The sequence below is a fragment of the Sorex fumeus genome, unplaced genomic scaffold, assembly GCF_029834395.1.
Source record: "Sorex fumeus unplaced genomic scaffold, SorFum_2.1 ptg000129l, whole genome shotgun sequence".
In the NCBI taxonomy this organism is placed as follows: domain Eukaryota; kingdom Metazoa; phylum Chordata; class Mammalia; order Eulipotyphla; family Soricidae; genus Sorex; species Sorex fumeus.
Window position 1 is genome coordinate 5,112,628 of NW_026606186.1, and position 27,579 is coordinate 5,140,206.

Sequence of the window (27,579 nt, forward strand, 5' to 3'; positions counted from 1 at the left end):
TGGGAGAATGATCGAGTAAATTAGGACAGCTAAAATGTTTAAATCTATAACTCAGGGGTGCCCCGGGCTCGAAGCTCTGGGTTAAATATTCCTCCTTGCCTCCCCTCTGCCTCTTTATCTTGTTGTTTCATCTCACCTGAGCCTCCCCTGTCGGGGCTGCTCTGTGGCTTCTGATGGATCTTCTTGAGTATAGAGCAGAGCACATTAAAGATGGCATTGCAGTCAACTATTTTATCCAGAAAGCCTGGAAATTCAGAGAATTTATGTCAAGCAAAAATCTTTTGGAACCACTTTAGAGAACCAATTATTTTAGAAGGGTGTTATGAGCTCTTGCAACCGTCACATCAGAAAACCGTGGAATGCATCATTTGCCAAATCTACATTTGACCAGCATTTACTCTTCCTGCTGGTCACTAATCTTTCAAAAGTTCCTTTTCCATCACAAAATCCATTCACTCACTCCATCTGGGAGAGCCACCGTTGTGGACCCAGCAGTAGAAAAGGCAGCGTGGCTGGAAGAGAGAAATTCCGGGCCCCGGAGACACCGGGCAAGGGTCATGGAGTTGGGAGACTTCCCCTGCGTGGGACTAATTCTAGAGCATCATTAGTTTAATCAGAGCTCTTCAGAGGAAAGAAAAGAGAGAATGTTAAATGAACATACAATTGAAACTATATCCTCATTTTGTAAGTGTTGAAAAATGGGGGCAGAAGGAAGTATCTTGATTCAGAAACTATGGTAACAGTCTCTGAAACTGGTTAAGTGTGATGAGAGCTTACCTTTCTGAGCCCTCCTTCACTGTAACAGGTGAGGTTTAGTAGGGATTCACCAAGGGCGCCCTATGAAGGGGCACGAATGCTTTAACATTCTGTATGACTTGGGGCCAGAGTGCTAGATAGCACAGCGGCTAGGGCACTTGCCTGCACACGGCTGACTGGGTTTGATCCCCAGCATCCCATGTGATTCCCTGAGTCTCCCCTCCCCAACCCCCAGGAGTGATCTTTGCTTGGTAAACTCTGAGCCCTGCTGTGGGTTGGGGGGGGGGAGACACACACACACACACACACACACACACACACACACAGCACCAAAATTTGGGACTGGAGATAGGACCAAGGTAAAAGATTTGCACTCAGCCAACCCCAGTTGGTCCCTCACACCTCATATGTTCCCCCTGAGCACCCCCAGGGGTGATCCCTGAGCACAGCCAGGCATAATCTGAATACCTCCATGGTGACCTAAAACCACAACAAAAGAATAGGATTGTATTTATTGACCAGGGTGCATGATGCGGCGGGCCTGATCTGTAGACACTACAGTCTTTGTAGAAGCCAGGAATGGCCCAACAGTTCCTGAACCTAAATTAGGTCTGGAGAGGAGAAGGGCCTCTGTGAGCAGAGGGTGGGCGTAGGGGAAGCTGGCTTCTAGGACTTGAATGAACAGTCTGGGGTGGCTTGAAACATTTTAGAGCTGCCTTCAGATATCTTGGTGTTGGGTAGTTATCTTTTTAGTTAAATACTTGTTGGAAAATAAATGACCATTTTCAAAGTATGGAGTATAAAAAAAATGGAGCTCTCATTGGTGTGAAACCATTTAGTTGTTGCTGTTCTTTGTTGTTTGCTTTTCATTCAGTTCACATACGTATGTAGAGAATACAAGTTTCATGTGGGCAGGACTCAGGTTTGTGGATTTTTGAAATCACTTTCTGTATCCCCAGCATGTAGCAGAGTTCCTATCAAGTAGAGGACATTCAATAAATACAGAGCAGACTGCATGCAGAACGTACCCATATACAGTGTTTTTAAAAAATAATGCCATACAATCCTTATGACTTTTGCATTTGATTTTTTTTCATTCAGTATTGTAGTCTAACTATTGCATTTCTATTTTTCCTATTGAACTTAGCTGTCTGTTGATGGTCATTTAGATTATTTCAACATTTCCCTTATTATAGAACTCAGGAAGTCTTTTGTGCATGTTCATTCATATACTAGTGGGAAGAGGGACTGTGAGGAAGCCTCATTTCAGAAAACTTCTGCAGCAGTGTTCTGTCACATAGACTACAATGTCCTGTCTCTCTCCTTCCAAGGTGGGAGCACACACACGTGTGTACACCTCAAGGAGAGAAAGAAAGAGCAAAGTACACAACCAGGCCACACCCTGCCCGCGTTTCCCTGCCAGCATAGTTCCACCAGCAGAGCTATTGTTGGTGCATCAGAAACAGCTAGCTGCTCACTTACTAGACTTTCATTTACCTCACTTGAGACTTCACATTGTTACTTGCTTGCATTGTCCTTAAAGCTAGTTTTAAACCCATCTTCCATTAAATCATTCCTTTTAGTCTGGCCTATGTATACAGCCCTGAGAAAATGTGTCACAGCATAGAAATCAAAAATGTAGACCAGAAAGTTGTCACCCTCAACAGGCTTATTGGGGGAAGGCACGGCTAAGGACGCGTCTGGCAGCTTTATGAACAGCACTGCCACCAAGGGCAACTGTGGGGGGTTAATGGAAACCCTGCATCATTCCTTGCCATGTGCCTGGTGAGTAAACTCCTAGAAGTTTCTGGGAATGGTAGCAAGTGGGGAGAAGGCTGCAACCAACAATCAGTGTCACAAAGTGGGGATGACTAATTTGCCGAGGAGACCGTTGAGACAGATGTTTAATTAGCTGAAGTCAGAGTGGATAAATTGGGAGAGGACGGCCTATGCAGAGAGATGCCTTTTTCCTTCATCTCTCATTTAACTTTTTTTTTTTGTCCTTAACATTTTTGTTTAGAAGGCAACATCCTCAGATCAGGGGGAGCAGGAAAGAATAGGACGAGCCCTTGGGCTGCATTTTCTGGACGCTTTAGTGGATTCCAGGTATTTTTGTTTTAAACCTTATAGTGACCTTGTGAGATGGACATCAGCTCTCTTCTTTCATGCTTGAAAAACCTGAGCTGTGTGTCTGCGTGCACACGTGTGTGCTCAGCTAATTGCTGAATGTAGGCAAGAATTTGGCCTAGGTCCCCTGATTATCAAATCTGGTATTTTTTCTCTCATCACAGCTTCCCCACTTCAAATACAGTGCAAGAGAGACAGTACATTGGGGAGGGTGTGTGTCTTGCATGTGACTGATCTGGGTTTGATCCCCAGCACCCCATATATGGTCCGTGAGCACCGCCAGGAGTGATCCCTGAGAGCCAAGAGTAAGCCCTGAATACAGCTGGGTGTGGCCCCAAAACAAAAAGAAAAAAAGTAACAAACAGGAGAATCTGAAACAAATATTTAATATCAGCTTATGCTACACACACCAAGTGTTTCAGAATAACAGACTGATAGATGTCTGTTCCTTGCTTGGAAGTACATTTTTGTCTTTTTTATTGTTGTTATAATTAAGGTCACATGTTTATAGTAATGTTGACATTTGTGGTCTTGATGTAACCAGAGCGCCCAGGATCTTCCACCAATGTCCCTGTGTCACCTCTAGTCCACCTCTTCTGCCCCTCCCCAGTTTGGCAATTGCAGTTCTGTAATCCAAAGCCCAGGGCTTGTTGCCCTTCACTTCGTCTACTTCCTTGTTCCATTTCATCTCCCTCACAGATGCGTGAGATCATCCGTTCTTGTCCTCTTCCTTCTCACTGACTTCGCTCACCACAATCCCCTCTAGTTCTGTCCACGTTGCAGTGAACTGCAAGATTTTTATCTTTTCTTACAGGGAAACACATTTTTTTTCCAAAATAGGAATTGATGGGCAGATGTGGGATAAAGCAGATAGAGTAAAATTTCCTTTAAATATTCTTTGCCGCCTGCAGGGTGGTGGGTACATGGGGTTTTCAGTGTACAGTTCTGTCAGCTGTGGCATTGGGCTAAAAGCTGAGGGGCTCCATGGGCTGTGTGGAAGGGATATCAGTGCTCTGGTGGTTGGTGTGATATAGTATTATTATGCCCCCAAAATAAACACAGTCTAATAGATTACCATTACCTCAATAAAATTTTAAAAAATAAAGCTACCAGCCCCCCCCCCAAATATTCTGAACAAGATGGATTGCATACAAGTTAAAAATAATGTAATTTAGCTGCTTAATACAGATTTCTCAATTTACAAGTGTACATCCTTGTGGTATAAAAAACATCTTTTTATAGGATATTTTATTTTTGTGTCTTCAGTGTTAAATGAAATATTTGAGGGCATAGTTTCTTTCACTTACCTGTGGTTTTAAATGGCATAGAGAATTATAATCATTGTTGACACTGAGTGAATATCCAACATTTGTCACCTTTTTAAAATTAATTTTTTAAATTAATAATAAAACCATCTATACAAGCAGTGGACTAAATCTGACTCACAAGTTATCTTTTGCTAAACCCTGACATAGAGTGAGTATTCACTTTTTCTCTTTTATTCATACTGTGGGTTATGTGTTTACAATACTCTTGACACTTGTGGTGTTAGTGCACAAAGGTACCTTAGTACCATCATTGTCTACAACCCCCATCCCTGCCTCCAGGTCCACCTAAGACAACTATTTGAATTGGTTGTTATTTTTATTTTATTAAGTAGAAAACCAGTAGCAGAGAAGATGCAGGATTTGTCCAGAAGCCATGACTTGGTCACAGAAGTTGGGGACTCAGACCCAGAGGTCTGATGCCAAAGTTTGTGTCTCCCACTACGTCATCCTCGCGTTGGCTGAGTTCTCAGCTCGCTGGAGGCAGTATGCTCTTCTCCCTGGGAAGACTGTTCAGCTGCTTCCTTGGATATGACAGCGTGATTAGTGGGAAGACTTTGGAACCCAACCAGCCCCACTCTACACCCATTAGGACCTTTCACAGGAGCTTTCTAATTCGAAGTCATCAAACCCTTCTAACTCCCAGTGTGCTTTCTGTCAACAGGGTTAATAATACCTACCTTGCAGTGTCGGTATTTGGACTGAATATGTGTAAAATCCTCTGTTCCCATTATTATCACTGTAGCAGGCATGGCCCAAAACCCAGCCTTGGGGATTTGGTTTCCTTACTTCTCTACCCACATGACTCAGGCTTTTTCTGCGCCTTCTGCTTCCAGTGACTGAAGTCTCTGTAGAGTCCTGAGCTGTGATAATCCAATTTTTTAATCTTGTGTTTCGAGTTGGGTCTGATGGAAGACTGCCTTCCTTGGAACAAGATGACTAGCTCCAGAGTCTGCTCCAGCTGAGACAGCCATCCTGCATGCAGAAGTGATCACAGCCCCTTCCATCAGAACGCTTACATAGGCACGCTTCCTATCTTGTGCTGAAGACTAGACCTGTAGTGAGCAGGCTGCAGTTGCCTGTAAGAAATACTTAGCACGATTCTTAAAAGTCTTTGTATTAACAGTTGAGTAGATCAAGAGCCTCTGACTTCTTTTCAGAAAATACTTTAAAAAGCAACAAACATAAGTAGGATTTGTAACTGAACCATGAGGAAAATTACAGAGGTGTTTTGGGAGCTTGTCTGCTCCATCTGTCTCTCCACTGAAAGCCTCAGTCTCCCCTAAAGGAAGCAGAAGGCCCTCTTTCTCCACATAGGCCTTTTCTGGACTATTAGTAGCTATAAGGAGAAATAATTACTCTTAGCTTTGCTGTCAGGGAGCACTCCTGATGGAGCTTGGGGGGCCATGTGGGATATCAGAAATTGAACCCAGATTGTCCCCCCTGCACAGACTAATGTGACCCCCTCACTGTGGAGTTACTCCCCCACGAAGGACGTTGCCAGGCCCAGTGCATCCACCCTCCCTCACTGCCCTCTGAGACCACTGGAGCCCGCCGCCCCCCACAGCAGCGTACAGGTGATTTGAGTGAAAGGAATGCCGTGCAGGAGAGTATTCCTTTTCTTTCTTTCTTACAGTGACAATAATTCCCAGAGACAAAGATGAGTGGAAATCAGGGAAAGGCACTGGAGCGGCACCGTGAGGCAAGTCTGAGAAAGGATACGGCTGACCTTCCTCTGCTGACCGCTTCCCGTCAGGGCCATGGGCCGGAGGTGGGCCCCAGGGTGCCTCCGAGCCTGTTTCTCAGACAGTCAGGGGGAAACTAAAAGCCCAGGTGGTCCAAGAGATGGAGACCAAGTTTTCATTGGCATATCCCAGTCTTTCCCCAGAGAGTTGCCAGATCCTGGTAGAAAGAGAAAATCATAACACAACCCAGCTTTCCTTCAATTTTTTTTTGTACATTACATATAATGAAAAAGTATAGGTTGAGAAAAGTTAAGACAAAATATTGTTTAAGTCTGGACAAAGCCCCAAGGCCCACGCACATCTATCTATTACAGTGTGTCCAAACCCAAGTCATCATCTCACAGGATCTGTGACGAGCCTGCCCCATGACAGCCTGTGTGCCAGTGACCGGTGAGACTGTCCCCTACACCCGCAGAGAGCCGAGGTGTGGTGCTCGCAGGCATGCTGGCTGGGACATACACACATCTCTGAGTTTCGGTGCTCACCGAGGGGTACACCCCCTTGTTGGGGTGCTTTTACATACTGGCAACAGCAGACAGGAAATCTCTTCCTCCACCAGTGACAGCAGACAGCACAGCTGCAGAATCACACTCAGCACATGTGACAGCTCTGGGGATTGAATCCATGACCAAAGGCTCACAACACCGGCCATGGAGCTGTCCCTCTGGCCGCCTTGGAAGGGACTTGCTTCCAGCTTATATTTTGTTTGTTTGTTTGTTTGGTTGGTTGGTTGGTTGGTTGGTTAGTTGGTTGGTTGTTTGGGGGCCACACCCAGTGGTGCTGAGGGCTTACTCTTGGTTCTGCTCTCAGGGATCACTTCTGGTGGGGCTTAGGGGACCGTGTTGGAGGCCAAGGATGGAACCTGGATTGGTCTTCTGCAAGGCAGGCGCCTGGCCTGCTCTACTGTCTCTTCAGCCCTTGCTTCCATCTTTCAGTTTGTCCATTTGAGATAAAAGAACTCTTTTGAGTCCCAATTTTGTGAGATCCTCCTCCTAAAAGAGTCCCTTTTGACCCCAGGATTGGGCATCACCTCTGCCTCTCCACTTCAGCGTGCTGTGAGCAAACCTCTCGGCTGCCTGACACAGGTACAGATAGGGCAGCAAAGCTGGTGTGAGTTCATGTCAGCTCCATCTGCAGCCACGGTGGGAGCTAAGAGCTATGGGCCAAATCTTGACTTTTTTTTTCCTTTGCAGTGCTGGATATGGAACCCAGGGCCCCACATGCAAGGCAAGTGCTCTACGGTTGAGTCACCCCTGACTTCTAAAGCTACGTTTAGAAAAAGCGTTGTTCCTTGGCCAGAGGAACGTGCATTTGGGGTGCCATGACCCTGTTTCCATTACGTTGCCAATGTGTTGATGTGGTCAGGTGTTGGTGAGCTCCTCATTTGGGAGAGACTCTAGGGAGAGGGTGTTGAGCTCTCATCTGAGTGCGGTGAAGTTCCTTGTGGAGAAGAGCCAGCTTCCGGCTAGCAGGCCTGGAGTTGGTGATAGCACCTCTGGTGGCCTGACAAAGAAGCAGGGAAGCCCTTGGTGAGCCTGGCCTTGCACCGGCTCCTTTCTGCCAGGGCAGGAGCAGCGCACTGTGTGTGTTGGCGATGGAGTCTCCTCCGAGAACAGAAGCACTGAAGGAGAATGTAAATGTCTTAAAAATGAAACGTGATGCACATCAGTTGAAATTAGTGTTGCCTCCAGGTTCCTTTAATGACATGAGTCTTTAATGAGTCCTTGGGGAGCCAGAGGAAGATACCAAAAACAGACATTTTCAGCATTGATAATCAAATACGGGTGCCCAGCAGGAGGAAGCTACTGATACTCTGATACAGAAATAGAAAATTAAAGCAAACTTGATTTCCAAAGTTTGTGCGCACATGTGTGTGTAAGAGCACATAACAATTTTTTTGTCTTCCACAGTGGAAATTAATAGATGCTCTCTGTTATTTATATTAACTTTTATAACAACTGAATAGGAGCACTTATTAAAAAATAAAAGACAAAACTAAGTACTAGAATCAGTAGCAATAGCCCCCCCACATTTAAACTAATTTCCTATAAGGAAGGGCTCAGAATGGGCGCAGAAATAGTTTTCATTAGAAATATTATGTTTGTAAAAGAAGACATCTTAGTTTCAAGTTCTAGAGCTTAGAAAAATTTTTGCTTTCCCCCTTCCCTTTCTTATGTGGCCTTTTTCTACTTGGAAACATCCTCTCTCCTAAAAACAGTCTGTTCCTTTGTGTGGGATGACAGTGTCTAGGAAAACAGGGTTATTAAATAGTTGCTTCCCATTATAAACATTTCCAGGCCTTTTTAAGACCAAAATGTTATAGGAGTATAACTGTTACATTGAGAAATTGCCACGTTTTGTCTGTGACCTGTCTTTTCCGAAAGTTAAAGCACAAGCTATTAGTTCAATAGTCTGTCCCATTCTAAGAATGACTAATATCTCAAATATAAATGAAAACAGCTGCTTTTCCCTAACATTAAAGTCCCAAACAGCTGCCACATGTACATTTTGACATTCTTTCTCCCCCCACCTTTCTTTTTTTTTTTTAATTGGGCCAAAATTTCGTTTACTGAATCGACTAATCTGGTTCAGTATATCATCTCCCGTCTGTGACGAGGTGGCGAAGAGGTCATGGAAAAGCCGATTGAGCTAGAGTGTAGCTGTCCCAAAAGGCCTGATTTTCCCTAAAATGAAACCCGGTGATGAGACCTTTCTGTGCCAGGAACATAAGGTCTGTACGGGCCTGGTGGTGGCTGCTGTTCCGTGCACGTGTTGCCAGCCAGCCTCAGCTGACAGCCTTTGTTCTCCTCTGCAGCTAAAGAGCTTGTGGAGTGCCACCCCATTGTCTCCAGAAAGCCTGCGTCAGGGCTGTCTCCTCAGTGGCTTTATTGCAGGGGGGGGCTGCGTGATCAGGCCCTTCCACTGGCTATCAGGAGGCATGCCATTAGCAGCCAGGGGACCCTGGCCAGGTCATTCTCCCTGTCTGTATCCCTGTTGCAGTAAAGTGAGGTCCCAGCCAGATCACAGGCACAAGGAGATTCTGGTTCCGCTCTTGTTCTTGCGAGTCTCTTGAGTTTTTTGTCTCTTTGTTTAGTCTGTTTCAGTCTGGTTTGGGGGCCACAATCCAGTAGTGCCCAGGGGCTATTCGTGCCTTGGTGCTGAGGGCCGCTCTTACTCTCAGTGATACTTGGGGGTTCGTGCCTGGCAGAACGTCGATCCCAGGCCTCCTGCACGCAGATGTGCTCCAGCCCTTTGAGCTGCCTTTCTGGCCTGGCTTGTCTCTTTGTGTACAGGAGAATTACAGTATTGTCTCCTCTAGCTTCGTCGCTTTGCTGGGATTTTATTACTCAGGGAAGTTAATTCTGTCCCCGCCCTCTTCCTCTGGCTGTGAAACCCAGCCCTACTCCCAATCTGGTGCTTGCACACTTTGTTCCTTAGAGTGACTGCTCTGAGTCACGGATCAGCAGGCTCTGCTACTGCGAAGGAAGCCGGCTCCAATGCAGTCCCCGTTCAGTGCAGCCCAGAATGTGTGCAGCTGTCTGCCCAGCTGCTCAGTTGAGCTTTTCCAGGGGTCTGAGGCCCCTTGTCAGAGCAGCGGCGCAGCAGCGAGAACATGGGCATGCACGTGGAGGAACGACCCAGCGTTCCTCCGAAGCACTCTGCATCTGGGGCCAGCTCCGCAGAAGGGTTAAAAGCAGGAGAAACTTTGGTCATAAATTTTCTTTTCAGCAGGACTTCCCAGGGAACATCTGACATTAGCAGAGAGGAAATGCTGATTGGCCTGGGAGTCAGCTGAAGGAGACAGGAGCTGCTGCGGAAGCTGCTGGATTTACTGTTATTAGCAAGGCAAATGGAAAGCCAGCAGGGCAGCCCTGCGCTCGGATAATAGATCTAACAAGAAGGCAAACTCCCAGGAAGGAAAATGGCTGGCAGCCACCTCTCCCAGAACCTCCTTCACGGCCGGTTTTTGCTATTGCTTTTATCTTTTTTTTGTTTTGTGTGTTTAGCTTGGGAAAAACGAGGCTTAAAACACTTAGACTTTAAGGCACAGTTGACTTAAAAACAGCTTACATGATTTTGCTTGTTGTTTGTTCTGTAGATTGAGAGTTGAACATGGCAGTATGTACAGAACCATACTGATAAAGTTGCTGCTCATTGAGCACGTATTATGTGCCAGAGTAAGTGCTTTACAGATGTTATTGTCTTTACAGGTGTTATTGTCTGTTCATGAGGTTGTCTATAAAACAACCTCATGAACTAGAAATAGCCATCCCACCTGAGAGATAAGGAAACAGTGCTTAGGGAGGACTTGGGTCATTTTTCAAGCCTGAGAATTTGGTGAAGTGGGATTTTTAACCCCCACGAAGATCCAACCAATCTGGTGGGGCATGTGCAGGCGTGAGCCTGAATGGCTGTTGCAGGGTCACACAGGCTCCTGGTGACAGCGTTTAACCAGGGCTCGGTCGGACAGGTGCAGATGGAAAGAAGGCAAGACAGAGCAGTCGCCGTGGCCACTGGACTGTTCTCTGAAGCATCTGAGACCCACCACATCCCAAGAAGGAACAAGGGCAGAACTGTAGATCTGAGAGCAAGCTTGGGGCAGTAGAGTAAGGGCAGTAAATGAGCAAAATCCTATTGTCAAAATCACTTTTAATAATAACCAAAAGTTCCTTTTAAGATGCCTATGGAGCGTCCAGCAAGATAGTACAGTGAGCAGGGCACTTTCTTTACATGTGGCTGACCCAGGAGCAATCCCCATATGGTCCACTGAGCACCAACAGGAGTGATCCCTGAGTGCTAAGCCAGGAATAGACACTGAGCATGACCTTGTATGGCTCCCAAATCAATTTTTTAATTAAGCACTCATAATAATTAAAATGCCTGTCAGAAGCCACAGAGAGAGAGAGAGAGAGAGAGAGAGAGAGAGAGTATAGTCAGTCAGGCACTTGCCTTGCATGAAGACATCTGGGCTTAATTTTTTGGCGCCCCATATAGTCCCCTAAGCACCAACAGGGGTGATCCCTGAGTGCAGAACCAGGAATAAGCCCTGAGCATTTTCAGGTGTGGCCCCTCAAAACAGTAAATAAATAATTAAAATCCCCATCAGGGCTATGAAGATAGTGCAGCAGGTAAGACACTTGCCTTGTATGCAGCCAACCTGGATTCAATCCCCACTACCATGTATGGTCCCCCGAGCCCTGCCAGAAGTGATCCCTGAGCCCAGAACCAGGAGTCAGCCTTGGCCACCACTGAGTGTGACCCCTAAAGCCAAGGAATAAATAATAGAATGCCTGTCAAAGTCAGTGTTCTGTAGCTTTTCTAATTACATCCAGTATAGCTAGTGTTTTTCTTCTAGCATGAAATAGTTCCAAACTAAAACACATTTTTTTATATATACATTAGCGTCAGGCCATTTATTACAAAACACTATACACTTTCCACTGCAGGCAACTTATATATTGACAGCAAATTTCTGCAGAAACACATATTTTTAAAGGCTGAAATCCAGTATGGCACAGAAAGGTGCCCCCCTGCCAGAAAAGCTGGAGCTGACACCTCCTGTCCAGCTGATCCGGCCAATCATCAGCCATTCACCAAGTTCCGTAGTTGCAGACATGTGGAAGACTCCTGCTCGAGCTTACTCTGGCGGAATTTGGCGAGATCCTGAGAGTCCCTGGCAGCTAGAATTCTACATACTGTTTAAGTTGTTCTCTTGGTCCTGTCCCTTTTTACCTCACTATTTCTGCCCAGCAAGTATAGATGAATATATGGATCATTAAAAGAATCCAGGCATGGGTAAGTGTAGCAGTGGGAGGCAGAAAGGGGCTTCAGAGAAACACTGCAGAACTGCCAGCGCCAGGGCTCGGGAGCCTTGAAGGCCAAGATGGGAGTTAAAGAGGGAAGTCCCAGTTTTCGGCTCGTCTCAACGCCTCTTTCCCTGGAGCAGAGCCTGCAGGTGAGAAGAACATTACGTGAGGAAAGGCGGTGGCCAGTCTGGAGATCTGGTGGGGACGGACTAATGTTGTACTGGGGATCAGTTGGGAAAACCTGGATTCTAAAGACAGGACGCCAAACAGGACGCAGGGAACACCCCATGGCAGGGATGTGGTTCTGACAGACTGGCGGGGTAGCCGGGGTGAGGCCAGGAAGCCGAACACTGCCCAGTGAGGAGACCCTTCGACACAGAAGGACAAGGTTGGCTTGGATGGAAAGTCGGGGAGGAGGGTGAAGTTATTCGTGGGGAAGCAGTGGCTTGTTACCTAGGTGGCAGAGGCTGACCTTGATGTCAGCAAGGAGGAAGGCTGAGTAAATACATCCCAAACTGTGAGCCCTGTGCACCAGGCCAGGTCCTCCAAGGCCGGAGTCCGCCTCACTCCACTTCATGTTTGTAGCAGCCGGCTCAGGCAGTGCAGCTGGGCGCAGCTCAGGCACAGCCAAGTTCGTTTATGCCTTGGGAGACACGTGGTGGACCCACTGGAAACACAACAACAAGGCAAAGATTTGCCAAGGGAAGGTTGATGGGCTTATGGTTGATTGTCCTGTAAAATGAGATGCACACAGGCCTTGGAGTTGGCTGTGTTCCCACGCAGGTCAGCCCAGGCCGTTGCTGTAAGGATGGGGCCCCTCGGAGGCCCCCATCCACCCAAGCCACTTTCACCCAGCTGTTGCTAGAACTGGTCCCTGACCCGCATCAGGCCCCCCAGGTATTGGCCTCTGGTTATGGGAAAGGAGCCCTCCACATGTTCTCTGCACCGGCAGGTCCGGAGAACCAGGCCCCTGATGGTCCACGTGCCCCCTGTGGCCTCCAGTGGGAGACGCGGCTTTTTTATCACTCCAGAAAGGCGGCAGACAAATGAAGTCTCCTTTTTGTTTATTTCTTTTGTTTTTGTCCTTAGGTACTTGTGACTGAATTCACTGATTTCACTGGCTGTCAGGGCTGTGTTAAGGAAAATGGGTTTGAACTGCTGTGGTTTTTGAGTGCTGGACTGGATGTCAGGAACCTTTGCCGTCACGGGAAAGTCTGTCACTCTGGATTTACTATCTGTCCCCACAGCTGAATTCCTCCACCCCGTGATTTAGCACCCTGGCTCCCCATCAACCAGTTTTGGCATTTATTTGAATGCATTACCCCACTGGTTTCCATAAACTCTTTTACAATTGTTTAAAATAAATGACTGTTTATTTCCACAAAAACCATCTGTATTTCTTTACAGAGCAACAGATAACTGTATGTAAAATTTGGTAATGTCACAGTGAGTTGAGTTAAGAGAAACAGATTGGATTGAAAAATCGGATGCTAAGGGATGATGTTAAAGGTTTCCATCCTTTCTAACAAGTGAAATCCGGATCACTTGAAGGAGGAAAACAAATATGTCTCTCCTGCGCGTAATCTCAGCCCCCTTTCACCAAAGGGACGGGCATTCATGCGCTCAGCATCCCTCTCTGCCCCTTCAGCACACTCTGCTCCAGAGGCTTCCCACCTTCTCCAAGTTTTGGCATTTTGGGGTGTGCAGGCTGGCCCCCTTCTTGTTCTAGGCAGGGCTTCTGGAGTGGACCCACGCCTGTGGTCACAGTGCCATAACTGCGAGGAGTCACACTGGCTGTCATGCCTGGTCTGAAAAGGCAAACCTGACTGCTGGGCTGCCTCAGGAGCCGAGTGTGGGGCCAGAGCTATAGGAAAACAGATGCTTCCCTTGCGCATGGCACACCCGGGTTCGATCCCCGGCATCCGAACACCACCAGGAGTGATTCCTGAGCACAGAGCCAGGAGTAAACCCAGTGCATCGCCGGGTGTGGCCCCAAAACAAAACCCCCAGAGAGCAGAGCAAGTCGCCTTCGTACTTGCTCCAAGTACCCACAGGAAGCCCTGTCAGAGTTGGGGCACTGTTGGCAGGTGGTCATCTGGAGTCAGATGGAGGCGGAGCTATTAGGGGCACCTTGGAGGGTGGAATGGTCAGCATGCACGTGCAGTGGGCCGGGCTTCAGTGCAGTCACCATGATCCTAGGCACACTGGTGCCACAGCATGCCAGGGCTGCATGTGCTGCCAGGAGCCCGCAGCCTCTCCTGGTGCGGGACCCATTCGGGAAATAAGTCCAGGCAGAGATTTCAGGTGGGGGAGCTGCACAGAGAGAGAGATCTGTGGCAGGGCTCCCAAGCAGGGTTCTTATCCCCTGCAGCCTAGAGAAGGGAAGATTCTTCCAGAGTGGAGGTTGGGAAAGGGGGTGGTATCCAAAGGCACAGAGAGCTGCAGCAGCCTCCACAGGCAGGCGTTTTGGGGGTGGGAGGTGGGAAAGAGATGAATGTGGTTGACCCGGGGTTCTGGCCCTTCTGGGGAGACAGATGGTGACTTGCGTCCCTAGCCTGGTGCTGGGAAGCACCAGGAGCAGCTGAAGTCGCGCTCCGGGTTCACGGAGCCACAGGCAAGTCTCGGAGGTTCATATGGGGAGTAGGCACAGCCCAGCACCACGTGACCCTAAGCAAGCACGATCTGGGCCTCCAGGCTGCATGGACTCCTGCACCCCACCCCAACCCCCATCTGCAGACCAAGGTGGAGCATCAGGACTGCCCTCGGGAGAGTTCTGGTTGTTTTCCACAGGCCACCCGAATCCCTCAGGGACAGGACAGACTTAGTGGCCCTGACTGGGGGCCAAGGGCCCACCTGACCCTGGGCCTGAATGCTGGCCTCTCTGAGAGCACCGCTGCGAGTCAGCAGTGGGATTCGGGCCCCCTTGCTCCATCAGGAGCCAGAGAGGGCAAAGGAGGCCCGGGGGCACACTCCCTGACCAAACATGCGTGAGCTTGCCCAGCCTCTGATCCGTAATCGCAAGAGGAATGCCAGCTTCTCGCACCGTCCCCACCTCAGGCGAGAGGGCGGGGCAGGTGACTCAAGCAGTAGGTAGAGCACAGGCCTCGACTCCGTCCCCAGCTTGCATGCCCATGGGTTCACCAGGACATCACTGTACACAGAGCTGCAAGGCAGAGCCCCAGGCTCAACTGGGGTGCCCTGGGGAGCACCTACAAGAAAAGAAGTGCAGACAAAGCGGGGATCTCTAAGGTAGAAGGAAAAGCCCCCATCCTGCTGCCCTCCTGGCTTCTGTCCACAGATCTTTCAAGCTGACAGAACAGCCCTGACACAAACTTGGCCATATCCTTGTACATAGAGTGGCATAAGTGCATGTGTGTTTGTGGTGACCATGTCTGTGCATGCACCTTCATGCACACATTGAGTTGGGGGTTTTCCCGGTGGAGGCACTTTTTACTACCTCGGTCTTTGCCCATTTAGTAATGGACAGGCACTAGAACTTTGTTGGCACACCAAGAGAGGGGTGAAGCTGTTCTTCCAGTATCAGTGTTGTATTTGTTCTTGATTTTCTGTTGTTGTCTGTACCTGGGGACCATATGTGGAGTTGCTCAGATGCTACTCCTGAAGCTGTTCTCAGGGGTTGTTCCTGACAGTGCTTAGGGGCCTGTGCATGTGGTGCCAGGGGTCTAATCTGGAGCTCTCACATGCAGTGCACATGTTCCTCTCCCTGGCCCTGTTTAGTTCTTCCCCCCCCGCCTCCGTTTTCTGGCTAACACCCAGTAGTACTCAGGGGTTGCTCCTGGGGGTGCTCAGGGGACCATGTGAATCTAGCAGTGCAGCACGGGCCACCATCATTCTCATGATGCACTCAGTCCATGTGCTGTCTCTCTTCAACCCATGTTTAGACTTGGAATCCACGGCCTTACCACCCTCAACGGGCCTTGTAACATCTGTTCTTGTAATGTTTCTTTTTTTTTTTTTGCTTTTTGAGTCACACCCAGCGATGCACAGGGGTTACTCCTGGTTCATGCACTCAGGAATTTACTCCTGGCCATGCTCGGGGGACCATATGGGATGCTGGGAATCGAACCCGGGTCGGCCGCATGCAAATGCCCTACCCGCTGTACTATCACTCCAGTCCCAGTTCTTGTAATGTTTCTTGAGATAGATTTTTGGCGCCAAAGAGATAGCACAGCAGGGAGGGCACTTTCCTTCACACAGCCCATCCAGGCTCGATCCCCAGCATCCCACATGGTCCCCTGAGCACTGCCAAGAGTGATTCCTGAGTGCAGGGTCAGGAGTAAGCCCTGAACACTTTCAAATATGGCCCCAAAATGAGAGCATTTTTTCGTTGTTGTTGTTGTTGTTGTTGTTGTTGTTGTTGTTTTGGACCAGTGTAGGTTATTCAGTTTTATTTTCTCTTTCTCCCCTTCCTTTGGTTGCTGTTGTCTGGAAGCCCTGAAGTTGTCCCCACTGGTTGTGGCGCTCCCGGAGGATCACTGCCGAGTGACTCAGGGTCCTCCCTTTATTTTTTTTTTTATTTTATTTTTTTAAATTTTTATTAGTGAGACATCATGAGGTACAGTTGTAGACTTACAAATTTTTGTACTTGGGTTTCAATTATACAATGATCAAATACCCATCCCTCCACCAGTGCCCATTTCCCACCACCACGGATCCCAGTATCCCTCCCAGCCCCCATCCCCCCCCATCCCACCCTGCCTCAGTGGCAGGGCATTCCCTTTTGTTCTCTCTCTCTTATTGGGTGTTGTGGTTTGCAAAAGAGGCAATGGGTGAGGGTCCTCCCTTTAGCTGCAGTGTTTGTGCGTGCACTTATAGGGGGAGCATTCATTTAGCCTGGCTGGTGCATACCCACTTGCTGGCGGGGGGCCTGGCGGTCCCATGTCTCTAAGTTGAGGGGCTCACACACACTTTAATTGTGCTACTTTCACACATCTCTGTCCATTGGAGATTACATACTTTGTCATGCATGCGGGGTGCGAGACAGCACGGCCTTGGGACTCTGTGTGGAGTATGTGGGCAGAGCACTGGAGGGCAGAGTTCAAACCTCTCTTGCACTTTGCACCCCTGAGCAACCTCCCAGCCCCACTGCTTCAGTTTTTTCATGCCACATGGTCCCCTGAACATTTCGGGGTGCGACCTCTGAGCATTGCTTGCAAGGTCTCAGGCTCCGTTCCTCCAAGCCTCCTGAGCACCCCTTGGGAGACCCCCCTCCCCGCACCCCTAAAGAATAAGTGCCACATTGCCAATGTCCTTCTGCTTTCTGTGTTGCTGAGCACCCCAGGGAGCTCCAGAGTACAGAGTGGTTCTCTTTATGTCTCTCCACCCCCTCCTTGATTGGGGGTGTGGAGTGGGTGATGGGCGGAAGCTGCTTCTGAGCCAGCACGCTCAGTGGTTCAGGAGCAGGGGGCCAAGAGGATGCTAGCACACAGGCCAGGCTGCAGAGAGGAGGGCCAGTGCCAGAGGGGGGCTTTCCCTTCCCTCCTGTCCTGGCCTGTCGCTCCCCTCCACTCCCCTCCCCCAGGAAGCTGGGCATTCAAGGAGGAATGTGTTCTAAAGAATTATGATGTTCCTGCATTTTCTTTTACACAAAGAAGGAAATCTCAGCTGTACGCCCTTTCCTTTCCTTTCCTCCTCTTGGCACTTTCTGATTGATGATTGGAAATGATGGCAATACATAAACTATTTTTCTTTTATTTTATGACCTGGTAATAGCAGTAACATATTTCCAGTAAATGTTTTCTATCGCAATAAAAAAGTTGTAACAAGACTAGAAATGGGTATAGTTAAGCCCTACAGAAATCACACTTTCAGAACTGTGGATTGAGGCAGTAACTCTGTAAATCATTTAACTTTGGGAAAGGGCCCCCCCCCCCGCCCTCGGGGGGGGGGGGGGTGTGAGGAAATCAGGGCAAGTAGCTGATGTTGACTTGAATGCTAGTCAGAGGATTCTGCCGTGGGGATCTCTGTGTTGACCGCCTGATGGCCAGCTGTCCACGCTCCTCCTCGCACCATCTTTCCTCCCTTCTGAAATGCTAAATCATCCCAGTCTGGCGAGTCTGCTTTTCAGCCCAGAGATCAAAAGGCCATGGAGTGCTCTTTGCAAAATACAGTGTGGGTGCTTAGAAAGTGATTTCTGGATTTCTCAATTTCTGGATTTCTGATTTTTGACATTTTAGGTGGGGTGGTTGCTCCAGGCAGTGCTCAGGATGCCCCAGGACGCTCCCGGAGCATCTCAGCCAGCTGGCCAGGAGTCCAACGCAAGGGCTGAGGAGGTGATATGGCAGTGCCCCGCAGTCCCAGGGTTCCCGGGCCTCCTGGGGGTGGGGGGCGCGTCTGGGGGATTGTGTGGGGCCAGTGATCCAACCAGGCAGCAGCGTGCAGGAGAAACTTCTAAACCCCTGGACCGTCTCTCCCACTTGCTCTCCTAACTCATGTGCTGTCCTCACTGTGGGGACGGCTTAACCCGCATGTAGGGTTTCTTTTTCCTCTCTTGAAAGGGAAGGTGATCCTAGGGTTTCTGCTTCTGAGAATTTGAGGAATCTGAAGGTGCGTGCCTGGAAGGGCTTTGTTAGAGCTCCACAAGGTCCTCAACGCCAGTGACTGTTGTTACTCTTTTGTTAACGCTTTAAAAAAAAAAAAAAAGATGGCCTGGAGCTACTGTACAGCCTTGTTCGTGTCTGACCAATGTTCAACCCCCCAGCATCCCATAAGGTCCCCTGAGTAACACCAGGAGTCATTCCTGAGTGCAGGCCAGGAGTTACCCCTGAGCATCACTGGGTGTGACCCCAAAAAAAGCCAAAAAATAAAATAAAAAATTAAAAGACAAATTCTGGATTGTGCCGCACTTCCCCGGCTACATAACCACAACACTCAGTGGCTGTTATGTGCTAGCCATGTGTTCTACAAAGCCGTGTGTAATCTTTGCATGTGTTCTGTGGAAGTTGTTGAGAAGCCAAGGTTTCAATCTAAGGCTGACTCCAGAGCCCACGTGCCAGCCCACGGAGACTGTGATACTTGGGGCAGGAGCAGAGATGGTTGAGAACATCGGGCGGTTCTGTCTCCTGAGAGCTCGCTGTCTCCAAAGTCTGGGGCCAGGTCAAAAAGCAACATTTCCTCTCCCCGACCCCAGGCAAGCTGCCAGCCTCTTCACGCCTTCCCTAAGCTTGCCAACTTCTCTGAGGATGAGTAAATAGCCGCCGTTAACGTGCCCGAAAAGTTAGACCTTCCCAGGCTTTGTCTCTAATTTCTGATTCTAGCTGACACCTTCATTAATGGCTCGATGTAAGCTTTCTGTCGACTTGAAGCCTACCGAGCAAAAGTGGTTTTGCTGTCCTATCAATAATGGTCATAATTTCCCCAATACTCTCATCAGCAGTGAATTGAGTCTTGCAGCAAAGAAATGGAAACCCCAGTGCAGTGGTTTTAAAGTGATTTGTCTTGTAGACGGCGTCTTATTTCAGTAAAATCAGGTCAGCGCTGGCCCTGCTGGGTCAGATGTAAGTCTGATACAAATTAGTTGGAGGAAATTGATCATTTGAACCGTAGGTTATTTTTAGCTGCTGTAGCTTTTTCACCTCTTTTTTCTTTATTTACATGTTTCAATAAATGTAAATCATCATCTCCGGCCCCGTGAAAGCTCTCTTCATTTTAGCCAAGCCTTTGAGGAGGGCGGGCATGCTCTTTGCCTGGTCCCCAGGAGCAACCTTCCCTTCCCTTGTGGGTTTTGTTTCTGTGCTGGCATTGTTCCCACCCTCAGGCCCCCTTTCTGGGGTTGTTTATTACACACGCTGGCCCCTTGACCAGTCTGTTCTTCATTGCTATTGAAAGTTAATGGGGGCAAAATTGCATTCCCAAACATTTGAACCTGAAGTGGCCAGGGCCGAACTTAGTTGATCTCTGGTGATCGGTTCAATTTAGTTACGATTTTTTGCCATTAGGCTAGGGCTGAATGATGGTGATTTGGTTGAGGCCAAATGTCTGAAGAAAATTGGCTCTCTGATAAGAATGCTGTTATCAGAGGGGGCTACCTTCTCATTTACATTTAGATGAGTATTGATTATTTATTTACTCAGAGAAGTGAGATTCGTTTCCAATCTTATCTTTCTCGTCTCTGCTTGTCAGCAGAAAGAGAGATAGAGCTCCTGACATCAGGCCAAGATAGCAGTACTTTGTAGTAAAGATAAAAGTTGGAATGGGCCTTTTTCTAGTCTTGACTGAAAGGATAAGTTTTAAAAATTAGAACTGATGGGTCATGCTTTCAAAACCTTTCCTGAAGGTTTTGCAGTTTAACTAGGCAGGAGAATTGGCTTATTGGAGCAACCCTGGTCCTTCTTCTTTTGTAATAGGAATTGTATTTAATTTGATTATATTCGGCTCTTTCACTGAGAGCAAATTGTGTATTGGCTCAGAGGAGGCAAAAGTGTGACCTTATTGTCATGTCAGCATGTTCCGATTTTATTATTTAAATTCCAAATGATCCCGTCTGGGCCTCAGAGGGGGGATCAGCGACAGTAGTTATCACTGGACTATAATTCAGCGCTTCTATTAAGATCAAGCAGAAAATGGTTCTAGTAGCCCCGAGAGGAAGAGCCCTTGGCGTTGGCGCTGACCCTCAACGCAGCCTTGTGGAGGAACTGGTGGGGGTCTGAGCTCGGAGATGACACTGCCCAGGGGGTTTCTGCAGCCCCCGCCACAGAGCAGATAGACCTCAGCACAGTGTGCTCGCACGGCTCCCCTTGCCAGCAGTCTGGCCACCAGAACAGGAAGCTGATATCATCACTCCTATGCAGTTAGCATCTGTTGCTTATGAGCAAAAACTCGGACCGAGACCATGGTCTGTACCACACTCCCTTCCCAGCCTGCCTCCCCTGCACCCATGGGCCCACAGTGGGAGCCCATGTTCCTGTGGGCATGTGCTCCTTCCCCTTCTCCTGGTCCAGCCCTTTCCAGCCTCGGGAAGGGAGAGGAAGCACATGGGCACTCGTTCTTCTGTGTTCCCACGGCATCTCGTTCCTACCTGGGCAGAGCGCTGATGGCACTCTTTGATGATTTATCTGCTCGAGTGTAGCTTCCTTCTCCCGCCCATCCCCAACCCCCGCTCAAAGGCAGGAATCATTGATTATTCATCTCCATGTCTGGGACATTGCTGATGCTCAAAAAATTGCTAAATGGATGAGTGAATGGCATTGTAACATCACATATCCTGCGTTATTTGTGCTGTCCTGGTTTATCCTGTGGGTCCTGACATTTGCCAACTTGGAGATTCTATTTGCAGGACCGGAAAGACTAGGGAACCTTCAGGACTCCCAGTCTGCAGAGCAAACCTGTGATCCGAAATGCCGCCTGTAGCTTACAGGGGAGTGTGTTTGAGCAGCTGGGCATCGTCTCCCGGCCCACACTCAGGGCGGCTGCCCGGATGCCACCATGCCCCCTGCAGGCCTTCTTTCCTTCTCGGTCTCTCAGCCTGCTGTCACTCGGGCTAAGGAGCAGCCTCTGCCTCCTTGCCCTGGTTTTTGTTTCAGCCCCTACCAGCAGCACTCACAGCTATCAGTGAGCACCTGGCCAGGGGAGTTGGGATGGTCCTGTTGAACCCTCACAGCAGCCTTGCACAGGAAGTTCTGTTCTCCAGCTTTACAGATGATCAGATGTACAGCAATGAAGAATTTGCCGGCAACCAGAGTTGGCGGTACCCCTCTGTTTCGGGGTGCAGGCGCCAGCCATTCCCCCTTACCTCCCAGCCTTTCATCTTATTTGCTCAGACTTAACTTTTTTCTGGCTTCAAGAAGCTCTTTCAGATTAAAGCACCTCTTTCAGGTGGCACTGGAAAATAACTGACATGCCAGGGACCTGCTCAATGATGTGGTGATAAGTTCCTTCCTCTAGGGCCCACCTCAGTCCACAGAGCATTTAGAATGCATAGGTGATGCTCAATACAGCATAAAATGATGCATGGGTTGAGAGTCCACGAAAGGAAGAGTAAAATAAAGATCCAGAGGACCAGCTCGCCCAGAGTGTGTGTCCAGTGACATGATCAAGTCACACATTTCCTGCCCCACTTCTGAGTGGGCAGAGGAGAAAAGGACTCAGCACCCATTTCAAGATTGACACTACATTTGGATTCAAAATTATCTAAGATACAGAACCAGTGACCTGCTCCATGGAAGCAGCTTTCCTGAAAGTCATGCTGAAAGAGCATTTGTTTCTATAGGGAAGACATTGGGGGAGAGGAAAATAGGAAGCGATGGGTGAGCGGGCATCGGGGCTTCAGTTATGCGGGTGATGTGGGGAAGCGGTAGAGCCATGTACCCAGAACAGACTCAACAACACTGAAAACACGGGGTCTAAGTGACAACCACTGGAACTTTGTAATATGCCTGTCAAGTTGACAGGCAGAAAATGGACCAGGGGTGGGGGTGGGGAGGGAATATGGGCACTGCGAGAGGGAAGCTGACACTGGTGGCGGGAGTGGTGTTGAAATATTATATGCCTAAAACACAACTATCAATAACTTTGGAAATCACAGTTCTTTAATAGAAAAAACGAAGAGTGTTTGTTCTTCCCATGGCCATTAGCTTCAAACCCAGAGTAATGGAGGCGGTGGCGTGGCTTTTCGCCTCCCTCGGGCCTCTCAGAGCGCTTCCCATTGGATTACAGCTCCCCCGCCTTTCAGCAGGGTTGCCTGCTAAATCCCTTTCTGTTTCAGTCGAGGATTAAAGGGATCAAGGAAGCCGAACTGAACCTGTAGCCACCATCCAATAGGCACTGCTGGTTTTATTTGAAACTTAGGCTTACCTCGGGTTTACAAAATCACAAAAAAATCCTGCCTGAGTATTAGAACTTGGAACCCTCCCAAAGTGCCCAGAGCAGTATTTTGCCCTTAGCCTATCAGTGACATGGCATTCCTATTGTTAGTGCATCGTGAAATGGCAGCGGGTTTCCTTGGTGGCTGCAGAGTCACTGCCTTCCAGAATCTTCCTTTGCGTTCCCCTTTGCTCCGAAGCAGAGGGCATGTGAGTTCTGGCACAGCTGCGATATTTTTTAAAGCCTCTTCCCAGGGTGGATGTTGCCTTGAGACCCACCTCCTGCTCAGTGTGAGCCTTTATGTTCACCATAGTCATTTCTTGGGGAAAACTATATTAATAGAAACTGGTCTCATAGCTTGTCTTTTGAAAATGGCTTTTAGCTATAATATTTTTTTTCCCTTTCCTCCCATGTCAGCTGCCTAAAAATTAAGCCAGTATTCGACAGCCACAGTAGTTTGATCTACAGTAGGTCTGAGTCGTCGTAATCGTGCTTGTCATCAGCAGACATTTATGAAGCACTCGTCACAAGTGAGGCGTGTGGTGAGTGTGTGAGATGGAGAGACCTGGGCGGCTGGAGGCAGAAACCTTTGTCACACCACTTTCTGAGGGACCTGGAGCCATTTCATCCCTGCGAGTCACTTTCTGCCTGTGTAAAATGGAATCCATGCTCTTGTGGGCTCGCGTGATGAAGAGTGAATAAGGTGATCTTTGGTAAAAGGCCTGTCACAGAGCCCAAGCAATAGCACAGCGGGGAGCGCATTTGCCTTGTATGTGGCCAACCCAGGTTTGATCCCCCCGCACTCCAGAGGGTCCTCCAATCCCTACCAGGAGTCAGCCCTGCGCACAGAGCCAAGAGTAAGAACTGAGCTGAGCTGAGTGTTGCCCAAATTTAAAAACAAACAAACAAAAAAAAAAAAACTCAGCGAATGCATATACCTACACAACTCTTTCCTGAGTGGCCTTACGGTCTAAACGCTGGCTCTTTTTAATAGCCTGTAATTTATAGTTAATAAGAGCAGAAGAAAGCTTCAGAAGACTCAGACTTTGGTGCCAACAACTCTTGAATTTCATTCCTCTCTTCCAACTTTCTGCCTTGGTGATTTTGGAAAAGCAGCTGCCCCCTGCCATCCTTCCGAGATAATCTTTGCCCCTCATTTGTCGTGAGCTTTCAGTAAGACCATTTTAGAATGGTCAGGTAACAATGAGTCATTATCATGTTAGACTTCAAAGGAAAAAGAAATCACAAAAAAATATTTTCTGGGGAGTAAAGTAAGTAAAGGCCCTCCCGTTGATCATCGATTTGCTCGAGCGGGCCCAGTAACGTCTCCATTGGAGACTTTGTTGTTACTGTGTCTGGCATATCAAATACTCTTGGTAGCTTGCCGGGCTCTCCGAGAGGGGCGGAGGAATCGAACTCGGGTTGGCCATGTTGGCTGCGTGCAAGGCAGACGCCCTACCCGCTGTGCTATCGCTCTGGGGAGAGCCCACCCAATGTTTCCTCCTGGCTCTGTGCTCAGGGGACCAGATGTAGTCTTGGAAATCAAATAGGACTCGGCCATGTGCACGGCAGGTGTCTCATCCCCTGTACTCAGGTCACGGTCACGGTCACGGCCCTCCCGTTGTTCATCGATTTTCTCGAGCGGGCCCAGTAATGTCTCCATCGTGAGAATTGTTACTGTGTTTGGCATATCAAGTACGTCACGGGGAGCTTGCCAGGCTCTGCCGTGCAGGCGAGATACTCTCGGTAGCTTGCCGGGCTCTCCGAGAGGGGCGGAGGAATCGAACTCGAGTTGGTCATGTTGACTGCGTGCAAGGCAGACACCCTACCCGTTGTGTATCCCCTGTACTAGAAAGGGAAAAAACAAAACATGATTTTAATAGGAATCTGCAAGGACAGGAGAGAACTCACTGGAATGAGCACATGCTTGTGTTTGCCTCAGGACCCCGGGCTTCTCCCCTCTCCCCACCCCCCCCCCCACCCAGAGACAGGAGTCACCCCTCTCACTCCATACTACCCCACCCCCAAAAAGTGAAAAAAATCCTGTGCAAGCCCCAGTACCCAGGAAAGCCCCAGTACCCAGGAAAGTAAATGCTGAAAGTGTTTTTCAACACGACTTTCAAAATGCTACAGGGACCTGTGTGTAGGGATAAAGGTCCCCTTCCCACTGCTGTTCCCTGGAGTCCTTTATCCTCATTTCCCAGAGAGTTGCAGAGACTTGAGGGAGGAAGTGGACAAAGGAAACAATCATGAAAGTCCCTGTGAGGAGGCCTGGCCAAGGTGCCTCGAGATCGACAGATAACTGCCCAGATGTCCAAAACTCTGCATGGAGCTGGGAGTCAGTCCGCATGCGAGCGTGAAGGCCCCTTCCATAGCAGCACCTGTCCACAGAAGCAGCTCGCATCTGAAAGGTTTGTTGGCGATGCCATAATGTGTGATGATTATAGTATCCTCCAAAAAATGGTGTCGCTTCAAAGGAACTGGTGGACTTGGAATTATATAGCACTGTAGCACTGCCCTCCCGTTGCTCATCGATTTGCTCGAGTGGGCCAAGTAACATTGTGAGAAATGCCAGCTTGTTCTTTTTATTGCAGGAAAAATTAAAAAGCAGAGAAGAACACTAGGAAAAAATAAACCCTCATTATCCCACTATACACTGTCATCACATTTCCCGTCTTTTTTGTTCTAAATTTCAAAAAAAAAAAATTGCCACCCCTCGGTGCCCTTGTTGCCATTACTGCTGAGAAAACCGGAAGTGGTATTCACTTCATGATGTCACACCCTTGTAGCTGCATTGTTTGTACACACAAACAATGGGAGTCTTACTGGTTAGTTGTGGTGTTGCAGGAGGTCACTGTGGCACTCACACATGTACACACAGGGCTATGGACAGAATGCCAGATTCTCAGGCCAGGTGACACCAGGGATCCAATTTAGGGCCTTGCACAAAGTATACATCCCACTCTCTGAGCTGCCTCCTTAGCCCATAGCATCACTTTTAATATCTTTCTGGTATTTCACAGTGTTCTGTTGGATCTAGGTTGTTTCTAAAATATTGGTTATCATTAAACCATGAATTGTAGCTAACGTTTCTAACCTGATAAGCTACTAATCCTCACAGGTGGGTGGTCAGTGCCTTAGACTGTTTCTGGGGCTGAGGGTGGCGAGCAGCAGATTTCTAACAGGCCGGTGTTTTGAAACATCACCCCTGCTTATTTAGGGGTGACTGCCACCCCTCTAATACGTTATTTTTATCGTAATAGTGTTGGGGAAGGGACAGGAAGGAGATGCGGTGAGAAGAACCATGCACCACCGAAGTTTGTCGAGCGTGATTTTCCCGTAATCCCACAATGAATGTGTGTGAAAGTGTTCCGCAATCAGCAACAAACATGCCAGTTTCAGCAACAAATATGCCAGTTTATTGACAGACTTCAGTTCTGATAGGTGTGTGATTTTGGTTTGGGTTTGCAGTGCCAGCGGCCAAACACAGGGCTCCACCCGTGCCAGGCATGCACTCTTAACACAGCCACTTCCTGGGCCGTCTTGTGTTTTTGTAAATAAAAAATGTCCTCCCGTTGTTCATCGATTTGCTCGAGCAGGCCCAGTAACGTCTCCATTGGAGACTTTGTTGTTACTGTGTCTGGCATATCGAATACGTCACGGGTGGCTTGCCAGGCTCTGCCGTGCGGGCGAGAGACTCTCGGTTGCTTGCCGGGCTCTCCGAGAGGGGCGGAGGAATCGAACTCGGGTCGGCCATGTTGGCTGTGTGCAAGGCAAATGCCCTGCCGCTGTGCTATCGCTCCAGCCCTGTTTCAACAAAAACACAAATCAGCAGACACTGTCTTTCTGTCATGTGGAGACTGTCCCCTTCGTTCAATACCTTTGTTTGCTTACTACTAATCATTAGAATTCAGCAGTAATATTACAGCACCTTCCTAATCTGAGTACTGTGTATTAGATTTTCTAAAAATTACATAGTTTTTTTTTGAGCATGTACTTGTTCAAATAGTCGTATATATGTTGCGTATTGTTTAGTAAAGTGATGTAAAGCTGTTGGTAGTGTAAAAGAACTGAATGTAGTAAGAACACTGAAAATAGGCACAAGAGCTACTAAATTAGCCACTTAGGAAATATACCTTGAAGAAGTTGAAATACAACTCCAGTGCAGCCAGTGACAGAAAACTGGGGAGAGGGTGTTGGTGCGGGTGGGGTGACCTGAGATGAATGGGTGCAGAGGGAGGAGTGCTGGGTCTCAATAGCCCACAAATCTACAGTAGGAAGAACATTATAGAACCCTGTATTCTGCCTAGGAGCCCTGTGAGGCTTCGGATGCTTTTCTCAGATCTTGAATCCCTCTCCTCTGCCTGACCAAACACTCCTTTCAGAGTCCAAATAAAAGGATGGTTTCTTATGCCTCTAATCTTTTCAGTAACCCCTAACAACAGGAACAGTCTTTTGAATCAAATCACTGGACCTCTTAGGTATTATCTCAGAGTTGGATTGTCATTGGTATGACAGAGACAGCATGAATAAATGTATCAAATGCCCTAGTGTTTTATTAAGATCCCTGAGTCCCCTCTGTGATATGGAAATCTGGTGTCCCTAGCTTCCGCTGTGACTGAACTCGGGTCTCGTGTGTGATTTTGGTTTGGGTTTCACAGTGCCAGGGATCCAGCGCGGGGCTCCACCCGTGCCAGGCATGTTCACTAACGCAGCCATGGCCTGGGCCATCTTGTGTTTTTATAAATGTTTCAGCGAAAACACGAATCATCAGCCACTGTCTTTCTGTCACCGGGAAACAGAACCCTGAGTTGCATTTTGACATCACCTGCTCTTAGAATATATTTTTTCATTTTCAGACTTGTCACATAAGAGTTTAAAGCATGTTTTATACCTACCTATAATTGATTATTCATGATTAGGTAATGATTATTAATAATAAGTGCTTTGGAGGGAGTGCCTCCTGCGAGGCTGTTGCATTACTATGCTTCCCGTGTC

At 48.3% G+C, this 27,579-nt stretch overlaps 1 protein-coding gene across 3 annotated transcripts in view; it reads left to right on the plus strand.

Moving 5' to 3' along the window:
* MAPKAP1 (MAPK associated protein 1) overlaps positions 1 to 27,579 on the plus strand; it is a 263,258-nt gene that overhangs the window by 181,135 nt on the left and 54,544 nt on the right. The window lies entirely within an intron of this gene.